Genomic DNA, 19,754 nt, shown 5'->3' on the forward strand with positions numbered 1-19,754 from the left:
TTTGCCAGAAAGCCACACATTTAATGGAAAACAGACCAAAATACTTCTAAACTTCTTAGCTCAAGAACTCTGGACAAAGCAAAAAATAACAGAGAGGCCAAAAAGCCCAAAACAAACATTTTTTTTAAATATTACTCTAACTTAAAAAATAATAAAACAGCATACTCTTCATCAACATACACTTTCTGAAGAATAAGGAGTATGAAACATTCTACTCACTATCATTGACTTTGATCAGTGGTTTACCAGAAAAAAAATATGTATAAAACAGTTGATTATTTAAGACTATGGTCAGGGCAGACACAACAAAGGCTTTCAAAAAAAAGCATGTTAAAGGGCTAGGCAATATGGAATGTAGTATGATGTCTAAAGCTCTTTCAGTCATTCAGAGACTAAAGAAAGGGTCCTTTATTTGCCACCAGCAAGGAACTCCACTTACAGAATTTCAGGTAAAGGCTTTTGAAGAAGGCATTGTGTTAGTGTGGACTGGGCATAAAAATATATATTCCACACTCATTTAGAAGAAATACGCAACAAAGTTCAGGACTTATGTAGATCTAAATGACAATAAAGTTTACTTTGACTTTTTGACTTTGAAATGGCATCACCCACACTGAACTGGAGGCCATTACCAACCTTTTGACTGACAGTTTCAGCTCAAATTTCTCCCCCCACTCCCCCCAATAGTCCAAAATAAATACTGCATACCACAATCCCCCCAACCATTACTAGGGAACAGGTCATCAATGCATTTTTCAAGGCCAAAAACACTGCCGCATTTGGGCCCGATAACATCCCAGGATGTTTAATAAATAGTGTAAAAGATGACTTTTCTGGACCACTTGAATCACTTTTCAGCTGGAGCCTACAGTCAAGTTTAGTGCCCAAGGAATGGAAGATAGCTACAGTCATTCCCCTGTCCAACCACTGATCTGGGTAACAACAAGCCCATGAGTCTTACCAGCCTCATATGCAAGGCCATGGGAAGAATCATCATGGACATGATAAATGAGGACATAGGTAACCTGAAAACACTGGACCCATCACAGTTTAGCTTTGTTAAAGGAAGATCATGCCTATTAAATCTGGTGAACTTTTTTGGAAAGGTCATCAAAACATTGAATGAAGGCAAGATTGTGTGCACAGCTTACCTCGACCTGATCAAGGCTTTTGATAAAATATCCCACTCAGGCATTATAGACAACCTCACTAATTTAAGCATAAACCCTTTTATCTCCTTTTGGATAGCCAACAGGCTGAGTGAGATTACCCAGAAGGTCAAAATAGGTGAGGCCATGTTCACCAAGAGGGCAGTCACTAGCACAGTCCCCCAGGGCTCGGTGCTGGGCCCACTCCTTTTTGGCACCTATTTTCTGAAATGGAAGTAAATACTGAAGGTTTATGGTTGACTAACTTTGCAGATGATTGCAAGCTGGGGGTAATTATCGACTCCCCTGCAGACACTAGCATTATTCAAGAAAGTCTGTCTCTGACTAACAAATAGTGCCAATACCATGGTCTTAAACTCAATGCTAAGAAATGTGTAATTGTACCCCTTGGGAAGTCAACTGTCCCAGCTAATTACCATATTGATAATATGCCCTTAAGAGTAGACCCAGTGATCAGAGATCTGGGTATGCACGTAGGCAGCAGCCTTACCTTTGATCGCCACGTGACCACAATGGTGAGTAAATCCTTTTATGTTGCGCAACTTATAAGTAATGGCATAGCATCTAGGTCCAAAGAGGCTATTATCCCACTGTATTCTGTTCTTATCAGACGAATCATAGAGTACAGTGCTCCCTTCAGTATGTATCTGGCCAGGCATATGCAACAACTAGAGGGATGTCAGAGGTTCCTTACAAAAAGAATACAGAGCATAACAAACCTGCCTTATACAGAGCGCCTTAAAGCCCTTTCCCTCTACTCAGTCTCCTATAGATTGCTGAGGGGTGATCTATGCCTGGCTTAAAAGGTATCCACAAATAACACACTTATGAATCTCCTGGATATTCATAAGTCAAAGAGTACCAGAAATACAATGTCTAGGGACTTGAATTTTGTCTATGAGTTAACTGCTGAAGAGAAAAATATATGTCCCAGAGATTCCCCCTGCTGTGTAACAGGCTTTCCATCCATTGTGAAGTTGAGTGCATCTATTACCTAGTTTAAGCGCAACCTAGATCTATGGATGGGGAATAAGTCATTTACACTGGGCCTAACATCCATGCCCATTATGGACAGAGGTAGCTTATAAATGTCTGGCCCTCAATGTCCTATTTGGATGCAGGACATCATTATTCTTTCAGGAAAACTTGGCTAGGCTTAGAAAGCCCCCTTGGGTCGATAGTGTAGTAGCAATCTATGAATCTAAGAGGGGCAGCCTCATATACAAAATGGGGAGGAGCAACCCAGAAGATCAATAAAAAAAAACTAGAGTAGTAGAAATCTTGTGTTTATAAAGCATACCTAACAGGCAATTTGTTTTAACAATTTTCTTTCACATTACAACTCCAAGACATTTACAGCGACTGGAAACACAGATTGTTATTCATTCATATGTTTAAATACCGTGGCAATGACTGCATCAAGGAGACAACTTCAATGAAGGGAAGAATCAACAAGCAGCTAGATGTTACGGGTGGTATGTTGAGATGGCCATGCACAGAATGGGAGCTAGAATGATGCTGCAGAATTTGGAGATGGCCCCACGCAATACTTTCACATCTGAGGGAATGATATATGTCATATGCCTATCAGTCAGTTAGTGACTTTAAGTAGTAAGAAGTTGGCTAGTTAAAGCAAAGATGGCCATAGGCCAAATAGTATTGTCTGAGCTGATTTAATGACTGAAATTGCACAGAGGTATATACATTCAAGCAGTAGAAAGGGTTAGGTGTAGAGTCAACAACTGCAAGTCTACTTTAGTGACAGAAGTAGAGGGAAGCTATATAGCCCATATGAGTATCAGAAAGAGACAGGCAGCAAGAACTGTACCTACAAAATTTGTCAGAAAAAAGAATAGAGGTTTTTAGGCTGACTTAAGGACAGCACTGAGACAGGGACAGGTAGTAGAGAGGTACTTGGCAGAAAGGGGTCTTCTCCTGCCTTTGCTAGAAGAAGGCAACATTTGTAACGGTGGACTAAGATCGGTGGGGGTAGGGATGCAGTTTATTGTCTATTCTCCTTCTACGCCTGTAGAATCAAGGGGAGATCTCAAGACTTATTACATGGATACCTGTTCACTGACTGTAAGGCAGCTTATATTTGGTGTGTGTTTAAACACGCAGTGATAAAGGTTTTAATGTTGGTAAAAAAAAAAAAAGGCTGGATATTGACAGTGCTTCAGCTCTGTAGTGTTCAAAAACTGATTATTTAATAAAGGGTCCCTGAAGATCCTGCCTTGCACACATCTCCCTGATTGATTCACACTAATTGGCAGTTAATTAACAATAAACATATAGCTGTTGCCATTTTAATCCATTCATTGGTATGTTTTTTAATATATAATAATGTGTTTATATGAGAATGTTGGGGATATGAAATGTTTGTAATCAGTGCAAGTTGCAAGGGCTGGTGACTATAATGATTGCAGCGTCTGGTAAGAATGGTGATATGTTGTAATGCCCTGGAAAGAGGGAGAAGATAGCATGGTTAAAAAACATGTAATAATTATACAGCATTGCTATTTCCAATTTCACAATACAGCCTGTCTGGTGTACTAGTCGGCGGGCTAATTTATATGAGAGAAAGAGCTTGGAGCAAGTGGGAGTGGGGGAAGGACAAGGCTAAATTCAGATAGGTGAAGCAGGTGAAAGTGGTCAAGGTGGGAAGAGGCAGTCCACTGGGCAGAGGGGAAAATGTTAGCCAAGACAAAGCTAAGCCTTTTCATCTAGGTAAGTTGGGGATACAGCTTATTGTCAATCTTCCCACAGAGCTGGTAGCCACAAGGGAAGATCTCAAGATTTATTAGCCAGATGCCTCATTTAAGCTAGCCTGTGTTTGGTGTTTTTGCAAATAGCATCAAGGGTTTTAATGTTGATAAAAAAGACTTGATATTGACAGAGATGCATCTCTGTACTGCTCAGGAAAGGATTATTTAGCAAGGGTTCCCAGAAGATCTTGCGTTGTACACTTCTCTTTGTTTGATTCACACCGATTGTTATTTAGCTGACTATAAACACATAACTGTAGCCATTTTAATTTATTTGTGTCTTTGATATATAGGTTTACCTTCATGTGTGTGTATTGCACACGGACGGACAGCAATTGTCCAAAAGGCAGTTTGCAAAGTTTGCAAATGCCGAACGGAAAAAGGTTCGAATGTGCAATGAGCGAATGCACAGTGACATTCACTCATTGCACATTCAACATTGTGGGGCAGATTCCACTTTAGTGGGGATCAGAAAATGGTCCCTTTCCTCACTGTAGTGTGATCTCGGAGTTAGAATATTAATGTAGGGGGGATGTGGTGGGCGCAGCTCCCCACATGGGTGGTACAGGGGAGCTTTCCCCCCTGCTTTACACTCCATTAGATTTTTTGTTTGACATTAATGTTCGAAAATCAGCGAGTCTGCTTTTCGATTTGCTGATTTTCAAACATTTAAATCTCTCGCTGTTTTCATTTTTGTGGTTATGATTTGCTCATATGAACAATCGCACCACTGTGATTCGGCTTTGTAAAGGTAAACCATATATATATATATATATATATATATATATATATATATATATATATATATATATATATATATATATATATATATATATATATATATATAACAGTAACTTTATATGAGGACTGTTGGGAATATGAAATGTGCATGGCTAATGTAAATTACAAAGCCTGGAGACAATGGGGATTACAAAGTCACGCTGCAATGTCCTAGAAAGAGGAAAAGATAGCTTGGGTAATAAGAGTGTAATTGCTGAGGAACAGAATTATTTCCAAGCTCAGAAAAGCTAAACAAGTATCAGACCTTACAATAAAATTTTTATTAGACAGACAGTAACCATGAATACAGCAAGAAATGAAATGCAGATGTACAGTGGTATAAAATACTAAGAAGACAACAGTATCAGGCCTTACAAAGCAAACAGCAAAATTGACACAAACTTTTTAAATACCCACAAATAGTTTTGTATTTTATTTTCCGAGCTATAACCTTTTAGAGAATTAGTCCAAAACTGTATTATATGCTTTTAATTTATACATGAACTAAGGAGGTATATACTTAGAAAAAAAACACACCAGTGGGAAGGAAGGGGTGTCTGAGTGTGTATAAACAAATAACTGAAATAGATTAAATGTATACAGAAAATTAAATAAAGTACATCTGAGTAAGAACTTAACATAACAGTAAATGTCCTACTGATTACTGTTTCAGTATTCCAAACAAATGGGTTATCTCCACTAATGTCCGGTCGGGGTACCAAAGCTTAGCCTTCCTTGAGTCATATGTCTGACCTCAGTTCGTATGCATAGGAGTATATAGGCAGACAGTCTGAGGATCTACGCTCATATATCTCCAAGCCAGCAAGCTGATACCCTTGAGAGAGTAACTGGTTAGCTAGGAGGGGTCAAACATGAAGTGGTAAGAAGCCCCCACAAACCTAGGTTCTGTCCATAGGTTGAAAAGGGAGAGAGAGAGAGGTAGAAGACTGTAACCAAGTCAGAGGGGAAGGAGTGTGAGGAAGAATACTGCAGCAGTGATCAGTAGGACAGCTTCTGAAATATTTATTTATTTATTTACTTACTTGATATGTGTTTACCGCGGTGGTCAGACTGGGTCTACAGAACCCATTTTCAGCAGGGTCCCAGGGAGAAAAGCTCCACATACAGTACAATACGAATACAGTATAGTCCACAAACAATACTAGCAATATGAGGAAGACTATACAAAAATAAGTTGATTGAATGTAAACTAGGTTACAAGATCATTTGGACAATTCTATAGAGTTATATCATTATAGACAATTTTAGTAATTCTAACAACATGTATACAGCCTATAAGTAAAGTGTATAAAAATAGTATGTAGGTAGTACAACGTATGACACTGGCTGTTATAGTACATGAAAAATAAAGTGCTGGTTTCAGTTAGGAAAATAAGAGTTAGTGATGCAGAAAGATAGTAAGAGAGTTAAGAATACAGATGTTACAAATTGAGCAGTAGCTTAAGGATGTGGTATAGAAACAGAGTAGGAGTTAGAAGAGACTTAGGATCTTGCAGACTGTGGAGAACCGAGATGTGACAGAAGAAGAAGAAGAAGAAGATGAAGCTAGTGTGGAAGAAGAGGAAGAGCTGAGCATTAGACTGGATTTATACAGGGGCACAGCCATGTATTTTTAAGATGATTTTTAAAGTCTTTAAAGCAGGTTAGACCAGGCATAGACCTGGTAGCTAGAGGTAGTGAATTCCACAGTTTAGAGATAGAATATGAATACAGAGTGACATTTTTTGTGGCTTTTGAGATAGCTAAGAGATATCTGTTCTTTGTAGGGATCTATTTGGTGTGTAAGGTGTGACTAGGTTGGCTAGCACAGGGCAGGCAGTAGGCCTGAAAATAAGGTTGTGCAAAGTGGATAGCTGAATGAAAGCAAGTTGATTGGGGAGTTCTAGACAGTTTAGTTCTAGTAGCGGATTACAGTCGTGTGTGTAATATTTAGAGTTTGTGGCAAACTTTGCAACTTTTTTGTAGCACCATTCCATCTTGCTTAGGGTAGAAGTTTGTAAGTTAGTTAAGATAGGGGCAATGTAAAGAAGTGAGGGAAGTTAAAAGGATTTTGCTAGGGTAACATTGGTTGCTGTAGCTAAGAAATGTTTGTTTCCATACAAGTCCTAGTTTGTGATGAGTTTTCTTTATATTTTTCTGTATATGGGGGGTCAAAGAAAAGTTTATTGTCAATTATTACTCCTAGAAGTTTGTTTTCCTGCACTATTTCTATGACTGTGTTTTTGGATACAAAGATGTTGAAATTATCGGTGACCGGGGGGTTGGGGTGAAAGAGTAGTAGTTTAGTCTTCTTTGGATTAAGAAAGAGTTGGGCATTTTTTAGCCAGGATTCGACTGCAGTAAAGGACTGTTGAGTTTTTGAAAGCAATTCTGATAGTGATTGAGCAGTACAGATTATGGTGGAATACTCAGTGTTGAATTAGGATTCCAGGGTGGGTGGAAGTATAAGTTCATAGGATCACAGGTTCATAGGTGTGTACTAGGCTAATGGCCCTGGAGCCTTTACAAGCCTAGCCCATAGGATTATCCTGGCAATGTGCCACCCAACCTTAGTTTCCAGTGCCTCTGTCGAACAGAGCCACTGGAGTGATCCCTGGGGTGAATTTTCTATTTCCCATCCACTCATCAAGATTTCTCTTAAAGAGGGTCAGTGAGGTGCTCTGTTTGACATGCATGGGAAGTCTACTCCATAGCATGGGCAGTTTCTGGGTTATGAACCTGTCCCTTGAGCACTTTCTGTTGATTGTGGTAAGGAGGTTGAGATCTCTGGAGTGTATGGTGTGGAGGAATTGGGATTTCTTTAGATCTAGCATTTCTAACAGAGCTGGGTCAGACATTGCTTTATAAATCAAGCAGAGATCGCCTCCAAGTAGGCGATATGAGACAGAGAATAGTTGGAGTCTTTTGAGCCTGTCCATATAGGAGAAGTGTTTAAGGTCTAGGATCCTCTTTGTGAGGTACTTTTGCGGCCTCTCCAGTTGTTGCAGGTGTCTAGTGAGGTGCATGCCAAATTGGGCATTGCACTCGATGATTGGCCTAATAAGGGAAGAGTAGACGGAGACAATGACCACTTTCTTCCTGGATGCAAAACCCTTAGTAATGAGATGTGCCACACGTTAGGACTTTCTGACCAGTGTGGTGGTCAAAAGAGAGGTTGCTGTCAAGATGTGTTCCCAGATCTCTTATAACGCCTTCTGTGTTCAGTGAACTACCATCGATGTGGTAGTTCATGGGAACTGGGTTTTTCCCAAAGGGGATGACGACACATTTTTTGGCATTGAGCTTAAGGCCATGGTTCTGACACCAGTCGTTGGTCTCAGTGAGGCCTTTCTGTAGGATATCAACATCACTTGGGGAGTTAATGGCTCCAAACTTGCAATTGTCTGTGAACTTTGTCAGCCAAAGTTCCTTCATGTTGGACTGGACTTCTGAGAAGTAGATACCAAACAGGAGAGGACCCAGGACTAATCCCTGTGGGAATCCACTCATGACTGGTCGGCAGTCTGACTTGGAGTCAGCAACTTTCACACTGTGGGTTCTATCTGTGAGCCAGTTTGCAACCCACCTAGTGATATAGGGGTGATGCCTAGCTTAGTGAGTTTTTCTATAATTCCTGAGTGAGGAATGGTATCAAAGGCCTTGGCCAGATCAAGGTAGGCTGTATGAACCACCTTGCATTCATCCATAGCTCTGGTGACTGACTCAAAGAAGTCGACCAAGTTGAGCAGGCATGATCTACCCTCCACAAAACCAAACTATGTGGGATACAGAGTTTGGAGATTCCCCTATATCCTTGTTTATTAGGTCTATGATGATGCATTCCCTTACAGTTTTGCATACCACACTTGTCAAGCTAATGGGACAATAGTTCCCAGGGTCTGTAGTTGCTCCTCCTTTGTGGAGAGGGATGACTATAGCAGTGAACCATTCAGTAGGGACAAAGCCTGAGGTGAGGCTGTGACTGAACAGGGCACACAGGTGAGGTGCCAGTTCACTCTGTAGTTCATGTAGAACACAGCCAGGGATATTGTTAGGTCCCATAGAAGCTGTATTCTTGGCCTTGGACAGTGATGTTTTAACCTGTGCAGCAGTAATACTGGGAGCCTGGCAATCTACTGGTATTGTGATTGGTCCTTTGTGGGGGGTGGAGAGTTGGCACTGAATCTGTCGGCCAGTATATGGGCAATATCTGTTGGCTCGGTATAGGCGGTACCATTGTGCAGTAGCTCAGAGCAAATCTGGGTATTGCAGTGGAGGTTCTTTACATAACTATATAAGGTCTTGTAGTTGTCTTTACTATCTGCTGCAATTCTGTTTTCATAGCTAGCTTTAGAGGATTTGATGAGGGATCTCAACTTTTTGTTGAGGCTGATAAGGGAGTTTTTCCAGTCTTGGGACTTCACCTTATTCCACATCAGTTTCCTCCTTCTGTTGTAGAGTTTGCTTATGGCAGGGGACCACCAGATTGGCTTCCTTTTTTTGGAGGAGAGCTTCTTGGTTCTATTGGATATTGCAAGATCCATGCATTTGTGTACATGTTCATACAGTGCATTGGTGTATGATTTGGTGGTCATGCAACTATTCTCCATTTGCATGGGTGCCGTGAAGTTAGCCACCTCTGTTCTTAGGAGCGCAAAGTTAGCTTTGGATAATTTTTGCGGGGGGGGGGGTGGATTTCCAAGGTGAGTAGTTTGTGGTTTGATCTAACCAGGGAGGAGTTGACTATTGGTATAGAGCAACAGTCACCCATGTTAGTAATGACCAGGTCAAGGATGTTGCTACCTCTAGTGGGGGTAAGAACGAGCTGGTCCAGGGCAATGGAATTAATGAATTCCAGGAAACGTGGGCAGGTGTATTGGTACATGAGTAGTTTTCCCAGTTAATGGAGGGGTAGTTGAAGTCGCCCAGTATGAGTGTGTTAGGTTGGAACCTAATATTCCTCAGGGTGCTTAGGAACGTGGAGTGAGTGTCTTGGGACATGGTTAGGGACCTGTAATAGGCTATGACCTGAATCGCTGTCTTACCCAATGTTAGCTGCACCTGAAACATCTCTGATGCATTATGTTGGGCTACCAGTCTGGAGGTGTGCGCATCCTTTATGAATATGGAAACACCACCACCTTTGGAGCTTCAGTCCAAGTTCTGGAGCCAAAAGGTGTGGAATGAGTTATAGCCGGGTATTGCAGGGGCGCTTTCTGCTGCCTTGAGCCAGGCCTCTGTTACAGCACAAATGTCGATGTTCTCCATTTTAAGAAGTGCTTCAAGCAAGTGCATTTTGAGATTTAGACTTCTAGCATTGAGCAGCATGACCATCAGATTGCATTTGTTTGTAGCTGTTAAGGTGGTAATTTGATCTTTGGAACATATCCTAAAAAAGGCACTACAGAGGTAGCAAAAGCCTTGGCCAGTATCCGGAAGTCCAGGGGTGACACAATTGAACAATGTCCTGACTGAAATCACTGTTGCAGTATTCCAAAGAAACAGGGTGATTTCCAGAACTGAAGGGAATGTAAGGGGGTTGCCTAGTTGATAGAGGAACTGTCCAAGAAGCCACAGAAGACTGACCTAGCAAAGGTAGCTCTGGACCTTAATAAAGACATCAGTCTTGCAGTATTTAGTGAAGGTGTATACAGAAGACCAGGCAGCAGCTTCCAATATGACCCTGGCATCCACTCCTTTATAAAGGCCCTAGAGGATGCTACTCTCCTGGTAAAATGAGCTTGAGGGCATGAGAGCAAGGTTTGCAATGCAGAGAATAACAAAAGGAGACTGACTTAGATCCAGCTTGCAATGGTTTGCTTAGATACTGTTTGGTCCAGTTTTAAGTCCATGAAAGAGACAAACAGTTGATCAGACCTACAAGTGGATTTGGTCTTGTAAAACCTTAGCTGTCTGTGGACATCTAGAGATTGTAGGAGTCCTCATCCCCTCAGTTCTGTGCACTGTGGAAGAAAGCAGGTAGATTGATGGCCTGGTTGAGAGCTCATTCACTACTTTTGGCATAAAGGAGGGGTTAGCCCTCAGAGTCATCCTGTCCTTGTGAAAAATAAGAAAGGGAGAAATGGTCAGGAGTGCCTGTAGTTCTGAGACTGTCCTAGCTGAAGTGAGAGCTAGAAGCAGAATAGTCTTCCAGGTGCAGTATTTGACATTTGCTGAGGCTGCTGGATCAAAGGAAGGTAGAGTGAGGTTCTCCAGCACAACGTTGAGGTCCCAAGGATGGGGTACAGGCTTTCTAGGTGGTTTAAAATGCAGAATTCCTTTAAGAAATTGTCTGACCTCAGGTCTGGACATAACAGAAGGCAGAGATAGCCAACAGGTGGGCTTTGATGGTGAAGTAGGCCAGACCTGCATCCATGAGCTCACACAGATATTTTAGGATGGAAGATATCTCTGATTTGTTAGGGGCTTGATTATTCCAATGGCACCAGAAGAAAATATCTTCCTTATGGCTATGTAGGAATTTTGAGTGGTGGGTCTTCTTGCTTCTTGGAGAATGTTAATTACATCTTCTGAAAACCTGGTGCCTGAAAGAAATCAGAATCCTATAATCCACAAGCTTAGGTTTATGGATGATAGGTTGGGATGTAGTCGTGATCCTTTCTGCTGAGTGAAGAGATCTGCTCTGTTTGGCAGTTTTCAGTGTTTGCCCTTGGCAACATGAAAAAGAAGAGGAAACCAATTCTGTCTTGGCCAAAAGGGGGTTGACTAGTAACAGTTTTATCTTTTCTTTCTGAATCTTTAGTAGAACCCTTGGAATGAGGGGTAGCGGTGAGGAAGGCATAAAGGACTTCCCTGTCCACTGAAAAGAGAAAGCATCTGTCCTCCAGGCTGAGGGACAAGGGTTCCAGGTACAAAAGAGGAGGAATTGTTTGTTGCTGTTTGAGGCAAACATATATATATCTGAGGTGTTGTCCAACTGTGAAAGATATCCAGGAAGACTTATCTGCTCAGGATCTATTTGTAAGGGTCATCCAAGGTCCTGCTTAATGTGTCTGCCAGCACATTGTCCTGTGATGGGATCTATATAGCAAGTAGGGACATGCTTTTCTGGGTAGCAAGGTCACAGGCCCTCTGTGATAGTCTGCACAGTTGGTATGCTCTAGTGTCTCCTTGTTTATGTATCATATGACTGGTGTGTTGTCTGTGAATACTCAAAAAGAACCTGGTTTTCAGATATGTGAAGACCTGAAGAGCTTGGGTGAGAGCCATCATCTCTTTCACATTGATGTGTTCCTTTTGGAATTTTAGCTGCCATCTGCCCTGGACTCTGTGGGTGCCTGTCCAGACCTCACTGGCCTATTACTAGGCATCTGTGTTCATCTATTGAACTGGGACTGGTGAGATGAAAGGGAGTCCTGGTTTGAGGTTCACATGATCCACCCACCATGAGAGCTCCTTCTTGAGACAAGGTATGAGGGGAATCACTGCGTCTAGAGGATAAGAATGTTGGGAGCAGACTGGTTTCAGGTACCACTGAATCTTCATCATATGCAGTCTGGCCACACGGAGCATTGAGATAGTTATTGCCATGAATCCCAGAGCTTTTAGGATTTCCCTGGCCAAGCATAGGTTGAGGGAGGAAAGGCTGTGAATGTAAGTTGTACAATTCTGTAATTTTCCCTGAGGCAAGTAGGCCTGCATCTTTCTAATGTCCAGTCTGCAGCCCAGAAACACTAGGTCCTGGGTGGGCTTGAGGGAGGATTGTTTTGTAGATGGCAGTGAACCCCAACTGCAAGAGGAGGTTGAGGGTGAACTGAAGATGTTGCAACAGCATCTCTAGTGAGACAGCCTGGACAGCTTCTCACTGGTGATAGACATTTTGTAAAAACTCTTTAGGCTGTGGAAAGCCCAAAAATCAAAGCAGTAAACTGAAAGTGAGATAAGCCAGTACAAAACATGAGAAATCTCCTGCAAGAGGGATGAATGGGTATATGGAGGTAGACCATCTTTAGATCCCGAGATATTAGATATGCCTGAGAAAACATGAAAGGCAGCAGTGTGTGTGCAGGGAGATCATTCTGCATGTTGGCACTTTTAAGAAGGTGTTTAACAGATGGAGATCCAGTATGGGTCTCCATTGCCCTTCCATTCTTTAAACTAAGAAGAGCCTGGCGTAAAAACCCTTTCCTACAAATTCTGTGGGCACTGGTTCTATAGTGCCATGTGCCTACATTGCTTTGAGTATGGGTGGTAGAAGATGGACTTGCTTGTGGGAGGAGGAATCCCATTCAGAGGAGGAAGTTCTTCCCGAGACATGGTATAACCTGCTTTTATGATGGAAAACACCCAGTGGTCTGTGGGGATTTTTTTTTTCAGCTTGAGATCAACAGAGTAAGCCTTTTGGAGAGGGGCAGAACAAGACCAACGGGTTAGGGAAGGTGCTGATTTGTAGATAGTCACAGTGATTTTTCTTCCAAAGGGAGGCCTCTCAGATGTGGAGTACCTCTGTAGTTTTTCTGGGAATCTCTTGCTGAGGGCCTTCTTGTATTATGGGTCTAGAGTTCCCTTCTAAACAAAAGAAGTGGGTTTGGCTGGGTATTTTCTCTTGTATTTAGTCCCAGAGGTTATCAGAATCTGTCTGTAGTCTTTTATTGTTTTGCCTTGTTCTTGAAAGGCTTAAGTTGGTTGCTTGTGGACCAAACAAAATTATCTTGTCTAAAGGAGAATCAGTAACTTTGGCTTTGATGTTTTCTGGCATGGGCTGATTGTGCAACTATGCATACCTGCAAATGGCAAGGCCAGTAGCAGCTGCTCTGAAAGAGGCCTTTACAGTATCATAACTACATTTTATACTGCATCTGACTACCTGAGCAGCATGATTAAGAATGGCAGCATTTGTTGTTTGGAATCTGATCCCTATAAATCCACCACTACCTTGTTTAAAGAGCTGAGTATGGATAACAGGTACTTGGTCATCTGGATTTGATAATGAATATCCCTGAATGCCACAGTAGAGGAGTTATAAACATTTTCCCACCTATATGTAGCTCTACTGTCTTTGTCTGAACTGAGGGCATTGGAGTTGGGAAGAAGTTTTGAAAATTTATCAGAAAAAATATAAATTATTTGTGAAATATGGCTTTTCAAGGAAAATTGGCTTGATAAACTTGTGAGTGGACTGTAAAGTATATACCCCACTTTATGTCATTAATGTTTAGAAGAATAATAAAAGGGAAAATATTAACTGTAGTAAAAAAATTGTTGTTCTCAATAGTATTTGTATAAAACATTTCATGATATAAACTGTATTTTATATAGTAAAGCAGAGTTGTGTAGTATTTAACCAAGAGTATTTTAAATGTGGTTGTGAGGGTGAGTCTTTTCAGTGAATTTATTTTAAACAAGAAACATCTTTATTAAATTAGCATGTATGACATAGGCAATCTTACATTTATATAAATGAAAATAAACCATACCAATACAATCTCAGTTGCAAACATTATACATCACAAACCATGCTGACACAACTCTAACTGCAAACATTATACATCACTTACACTATATCCAGTCATTGTCGGTCAACCATTACAAAGCTCATTCAATTCCTGCCTTCTTTTAAACCTCATTCCTCCTCTGCATGTATTGATCCCACACTTCCCATTCTTTCCTGTGTAACTTCTCCTACCCTTTTCTAAAAATCCCAATTCCAGCTGTTTTATCTCTGCTACTATCTTCAATCCTTCTAGTAAAGTTGGTTTAGACATCAATTTCCATTTTCTAATAATTGCTTTTTTGTCAGCCATCATAATTAGACTCAGCAAGGCCTTACTATGTTTAGGCAATTCCAATTCTGTATCATAACTCAAAAAATAATTTCCTTAGTTACACCAATTTGTTCTCCCAGCATCTCTGACAGAGCAGTCTGCAGGGAATCTTTAAAGTCTGCCAACTCATTACACTCCCAGAAAATAAGTTCCCAGTTATTTCTTTCTTCCCCATCACACCTGATGTCTGAGGAAAATTTCTTTGGAGTCTACACGGGGTATAAAAGTACCTATGTAAACACTTCCAAGCAAAGATGCCACACCTTCTAGACTTTGTTGCATATATTTCAGTGAACATTGTATGTGATAAATATATTAAATTAAACAAGTTAAGAAGCAAAGGCTTTACAATGCAAAAAAAGAGAAAAAGGCTAGCCAAAAGCAACTTTAAGCTAATATGCTGTAATCTTGGGCTGCTGGGGTGAGGGTTGGGGAGTAACAGTGCACTGATTACATTATAGAAAATAATATTCTTACACAAGCTTTACAGTTACTTGATAAGGTTGAGTTGTCAGAGATGTGTCACAAACCAATAAATTGCAAACATGGATGCAAAGCAAAATGAAAGTGATAATACATTCAAGAATATAAAAAAGGAAACTCTAAAGAGATTGTAGTGTTGACATACATAATAGCTGTTGAAATATTATGTTTGAACAAAGACAACTCAGACCAAGAGAAGTCACAAGATGTTTGGTGTGCCTCATGTGCTGTCGAAAGATATGCTGCATTGGTGCATGAACACATACCACATTTGACACATTCTCACTTAGCTTAATTTATTTCATTTGCAGTGTATTTATCCGGTAAGTGAACTGATCAGCTGACCCTTTTCAACCATGACCCAGGTCATACAAGGGGACATAATACAGAATATAGCATGAACAGCACACATACAGTTCACAGTGAAGAAAAGCAAAATAAACTGTTACTTTACAAAAAAAAGTAGTATTGCATAGATATTCCAGTTACAGTCAAAATGGAAATGATTTTGCAGTTATTGATCCATCATTCTACTAATTAGTACTTTAGATTTATAAATGTTTTACAGAGATAAAGAAAATGCAAGCATAATTATACAAAATAACTAATCGTTTGGTAGAAAGCTACTAAATAATTAAATACGTGCAATATTCCAGCAGGGTATTATCTGTTTACATATATACATTGATGGAGTACTCCATATGAGAAGGGAGAATGAAATGAGTTATCTTTGAACAGGCACTGTTATGAGGATGCCATTAGTTCTGTATTGCTATGCTAACTTATGTAAAGAAAATATTTGCAAGGACATTGTATCTCTTAAATGTCCAGATTTTTACCTCAAATGTTTGGCCTGTTCCTCATAACATTCATGGTTTGATGCCAAATTATTGAAGATTGAAGTCACTTAAAAATAACAGACATTTGCATTTCAGACTTAATATCCAGCAGAAAGGGCATGCCAATGTAAAACCTGTTTTTCTATCACCTTTCTAAGTTATAGAGCACTATTTAAAACCTACCTCGATTTCTGGCCTTTCTCCCCCCATTATTTTTGGCCTTGTCTAGAATTCCTGTGTTTTAATGTTGACAGGTAAGAAGCAGAAGCACATTCATCCTGCAAGTGCAAATTAAAGGAAAACTCCACCTTAAAACTCAAAAAAACATGTTTTTTTCATTGTGTCTTTGTTTTCTGAGTTGTTTTATTGCCTCAAAATCACTCCAAGTGCTTATTTTAAAACTTTATTGTGTTTCCCACAAAATGGATGATGAGGCCTGCTTTGGTAATGTGATCTTGTTTTCTTGCTTTCATTCATTCTTCCCAGAATATGTTTCAAGTCCTCCTTACATGAGTCACATCAGACATAAGGAAGTGGTGATGTTTTCCCATGCTATTAAGATGGAATGGCAGGACTGTGAAGCACTGTCATCTAACACACCTTCTGTAACAAAGTTACTTCTATGTTTCCCTGACTGAGCCTCATTTATGTGCCTGTCAGAGCTTTTTCTATGATATAAATAGCTGTTAGTTACTTCCAGCAAAAAAAGTAGGTAAATAGCAGCTTTTGTAAAGGGATTCTTTTGTAGTTCTAAAATAATTGACAAACATTCCCCCATACGCTCATGCTAAGGTGTGAAAACTCTCACTGCAGTAAATAATCCTTGATGTGTATGTACAGGTGACAAATACTGTAAAGTAAGTCTGTCTGCTACTTCCCAATGCCTTTAGAGGAAGTTTTTTTTTTCTCACTCATGAATGATGCAGAATTAAAATGTGCCTTACTCAGGGCCACTGATAGCTTTTCAGGGCCCATGAGGAGTATACGGAATCTGTAACGGCCTATATTTCAAAAGGTGTTCATGACGTAACAGTCATCAAATGTATCACCATGTGTGCTAATCAGAAACCCTGACTATCTGGTGAAGTATATGAGCTCCTAAAAGACAAGGAAGTCCTAAGAGTGGCCAGAGCAAATCTAAGTAGAGGTATAAAGGAGGCTAAGAGGACCTACGAGCATAAAATTCAGGGACATGTCTCTGACTAAAGGGACTCCAGACATCACTGGCAAGCCATTGAAGCCATAACTGACTACAGGTCTGCATCCTCCCCAAGTGATGACAACACAGAATTTCTGAACAAACTAAACACCTACTTCAGCAGATTTGATATGGACAACAACACTGTGCCAAATAAGCTCCTTGTCAAACAGGGTGAGGAGGTGCTATGTCTAAGAACATCTGAAGACCCTGAGGTGAGTAAACCCCAGAAAAGCAGCTGGTCCTGATAATATTATGGAAAGGGTTCAATGATACTGTGCTACCCAAATGTCCCCTGTACTTACAGATATATTCAGTGCATCCCTGCAACTAGCCATTGTACCAGGTTGATTAAAAAATGTGACAATCATTTCCTTACCCAAAAAATCCCAGCCAACAAGCCTAAATGATTACTGGCCAATTGCTCTTACATAAACAATAATGAAGTGTTTTGAGCTGTTGATCAAGAACCATATATCTTCAAGCCTACCTGCAACACTGGATACATTACAGTTTACTTATAGATCTAACCACTGCACAGCTGATGCAATAGCTATAGTACTTCATGAATCCTTGGCACATCTAGAGAAGAAGGATTGCTATGTCAGAATCTGTTCATTAATTTTAGTTCCACCTTTAGCACTGTCATCCCCCAGAATCTGATATCGAAGCTGATCTAGCTGGGCATCAACACCCCCTATGTAACTGGATACTGGACTTGATCATCAACAGACCCCAAAAAGTATGTGTGAGAAACATCAGTTCAATCAGTATTACATTAAGCATGGGTGTCCCCGAGGGCTGCATCCTAAGACCTCTGCTGTTCACCTTGTTGACGCACAACTGCACACCCAAGCAAGAATCCAACAAAATAATCAAGTTCACGGATGATACCACTGTTATAGTTCTTGTCAGAAATGGTGAGGAAACAGCCTGCAGGGATGAAGTGGAGCATCTGATAGGTTGGTGTCACAGCAACAATCTGGCCTTAAATGTAAGCAAGACCAAAGAATGAATAGTGGACTTCAGGAGGACTCAGGAGATACATCAACCACTGGAAATTAAGGGGGTAGCAGTGGAAAGAGTCAAAAACACCAAGTTCCTGGGGGTGCACATTTCAGATGACCTATCCTGGTCAACTCATATTAGCCACACAGTGAAGAAGGCACAGCAATGTCTGCACTTCCTACGAAAACTGAGGAAAGCAAACCTGTCTCAGTCCATCCTCAAAGCCTTCTACAGGGGGACTATTGAGAGCATCTTCTCAAATAACATCATAGTTTGGTATGGTAACTGCAAAGCTTCTGACTGCAAGACTCTCCTGAAGGTAGTGAGGACAGTGGAAAAAGTCATTGGTTCCTCACTCCCATCCATGGATGATCTGATGAGACTCAGTATGTGGGAAGGGCTAGGAAGATAATCAACGATTCCACTCACCCTGCCCATAGCATGTACATCCACATTTCCTCAGGCAGGTGGTATCATAACTTACACTGCAAAACATCTAGACTGAACAGGAGCTTCTTCCCTCTATCCATAAGGCTACTGAACTTGAATGCCAGGCATGACAGCAAATAATTAGAACAATATGCCACTTGCTATGAAGTATCAGCTGTAGCAATCACTCTGGCAAATTGCTTCAGTAACTGGTACAGTTAGCCTGATCTCTTATACTATTACCTCCTGAATGTGCAATAGTCAGGAGTGAGTCACTACTCCATTCATATGCAATATGAACATCAGAATATATCATACTATAACTGATAAAGTGCAATATTCTAAGCAATCACAATGTCAAGTCATAGTCTTGCAATACGTACTAGTATAATACTGTCTAATGTCATCCTGTCCAATTGCGGTAATTTATTGTGTTGTTAATATTTTAATTATTACTGTATGTGCATTAGTCTTACTGTCATTCAAACTATGTGTTCATTGTTATGCCCTGCATGGGGATTAAGGCAATGTAATTTTGTTCAGCTTGCACTGTTGTGTATATCTGATCGACAATAAAGTTTGACTTTGACTTTGACAGCAAATGTCAAGTTGGGGGGCCCCCTAGGCATTTCCGGTCTGTGTATCACCCTGTCACTGCAACCCCTCCTATTCATCTTTTCAGTTCATGCTATAAACTTTTAGGAGTACTGCATACAGACCAACCTGTAGATACAATGTGCTTATATTACAACAGGCCTACGTACCACACTATGCTGGCCCATCTCACAAAGGAACAGTCACAGTTATTGACATTTAGTTGCAACAATGATGCATTACAAAAAGTTTATGTACAGGGCTGGACTAAGGAGCCCTGGGCACTGCCTACTGTTTCAGATGTCCCCTCCCCCAAAACACACACACACACACACACACACACACACACACACACACACACACACACACACACACACACATCCTCCAGAGATCCCCTCTGTTTCTTCCCATGCTGGGCTTCCCACACCATGCACATTACTTTTTAATTCCATTTTTGACATTTTACCTGTCTTATTCTGCTTTTTTAAGAAGCCGTAACTTTAAATATGCTCTAAAGTGCTTTTTAATTTTTTTTTCTTTTTACAAAACCTTTTCGCCCAATAATGGCTTGAACATAAATTATGATTAGGGAAAGAAATTCAGTGTTGCTGTTCAGCTTTAGTTTTCCTTGTATAGCTTCAACGCGCCTTTCCTGATCAGGGCAGCACAGTAATAACCATTTAGGAAATAACTCAATTAAGCCA

Source organism: Protopterus annectens, chromosome 9.part0, assembly GCF_019279795.1.
Source record: "Protopterus annectens isolate FY-2018-M chromosome 9.part0, PAN1.0, whole genome shotgun sequence".
Taxonomy (NCBI): domain Eukaryota; kingdom Metazoa; phylum Chordata; order Ceratodontiformes; family Protopteridae; genus Protopterus; species Protopterus annectens.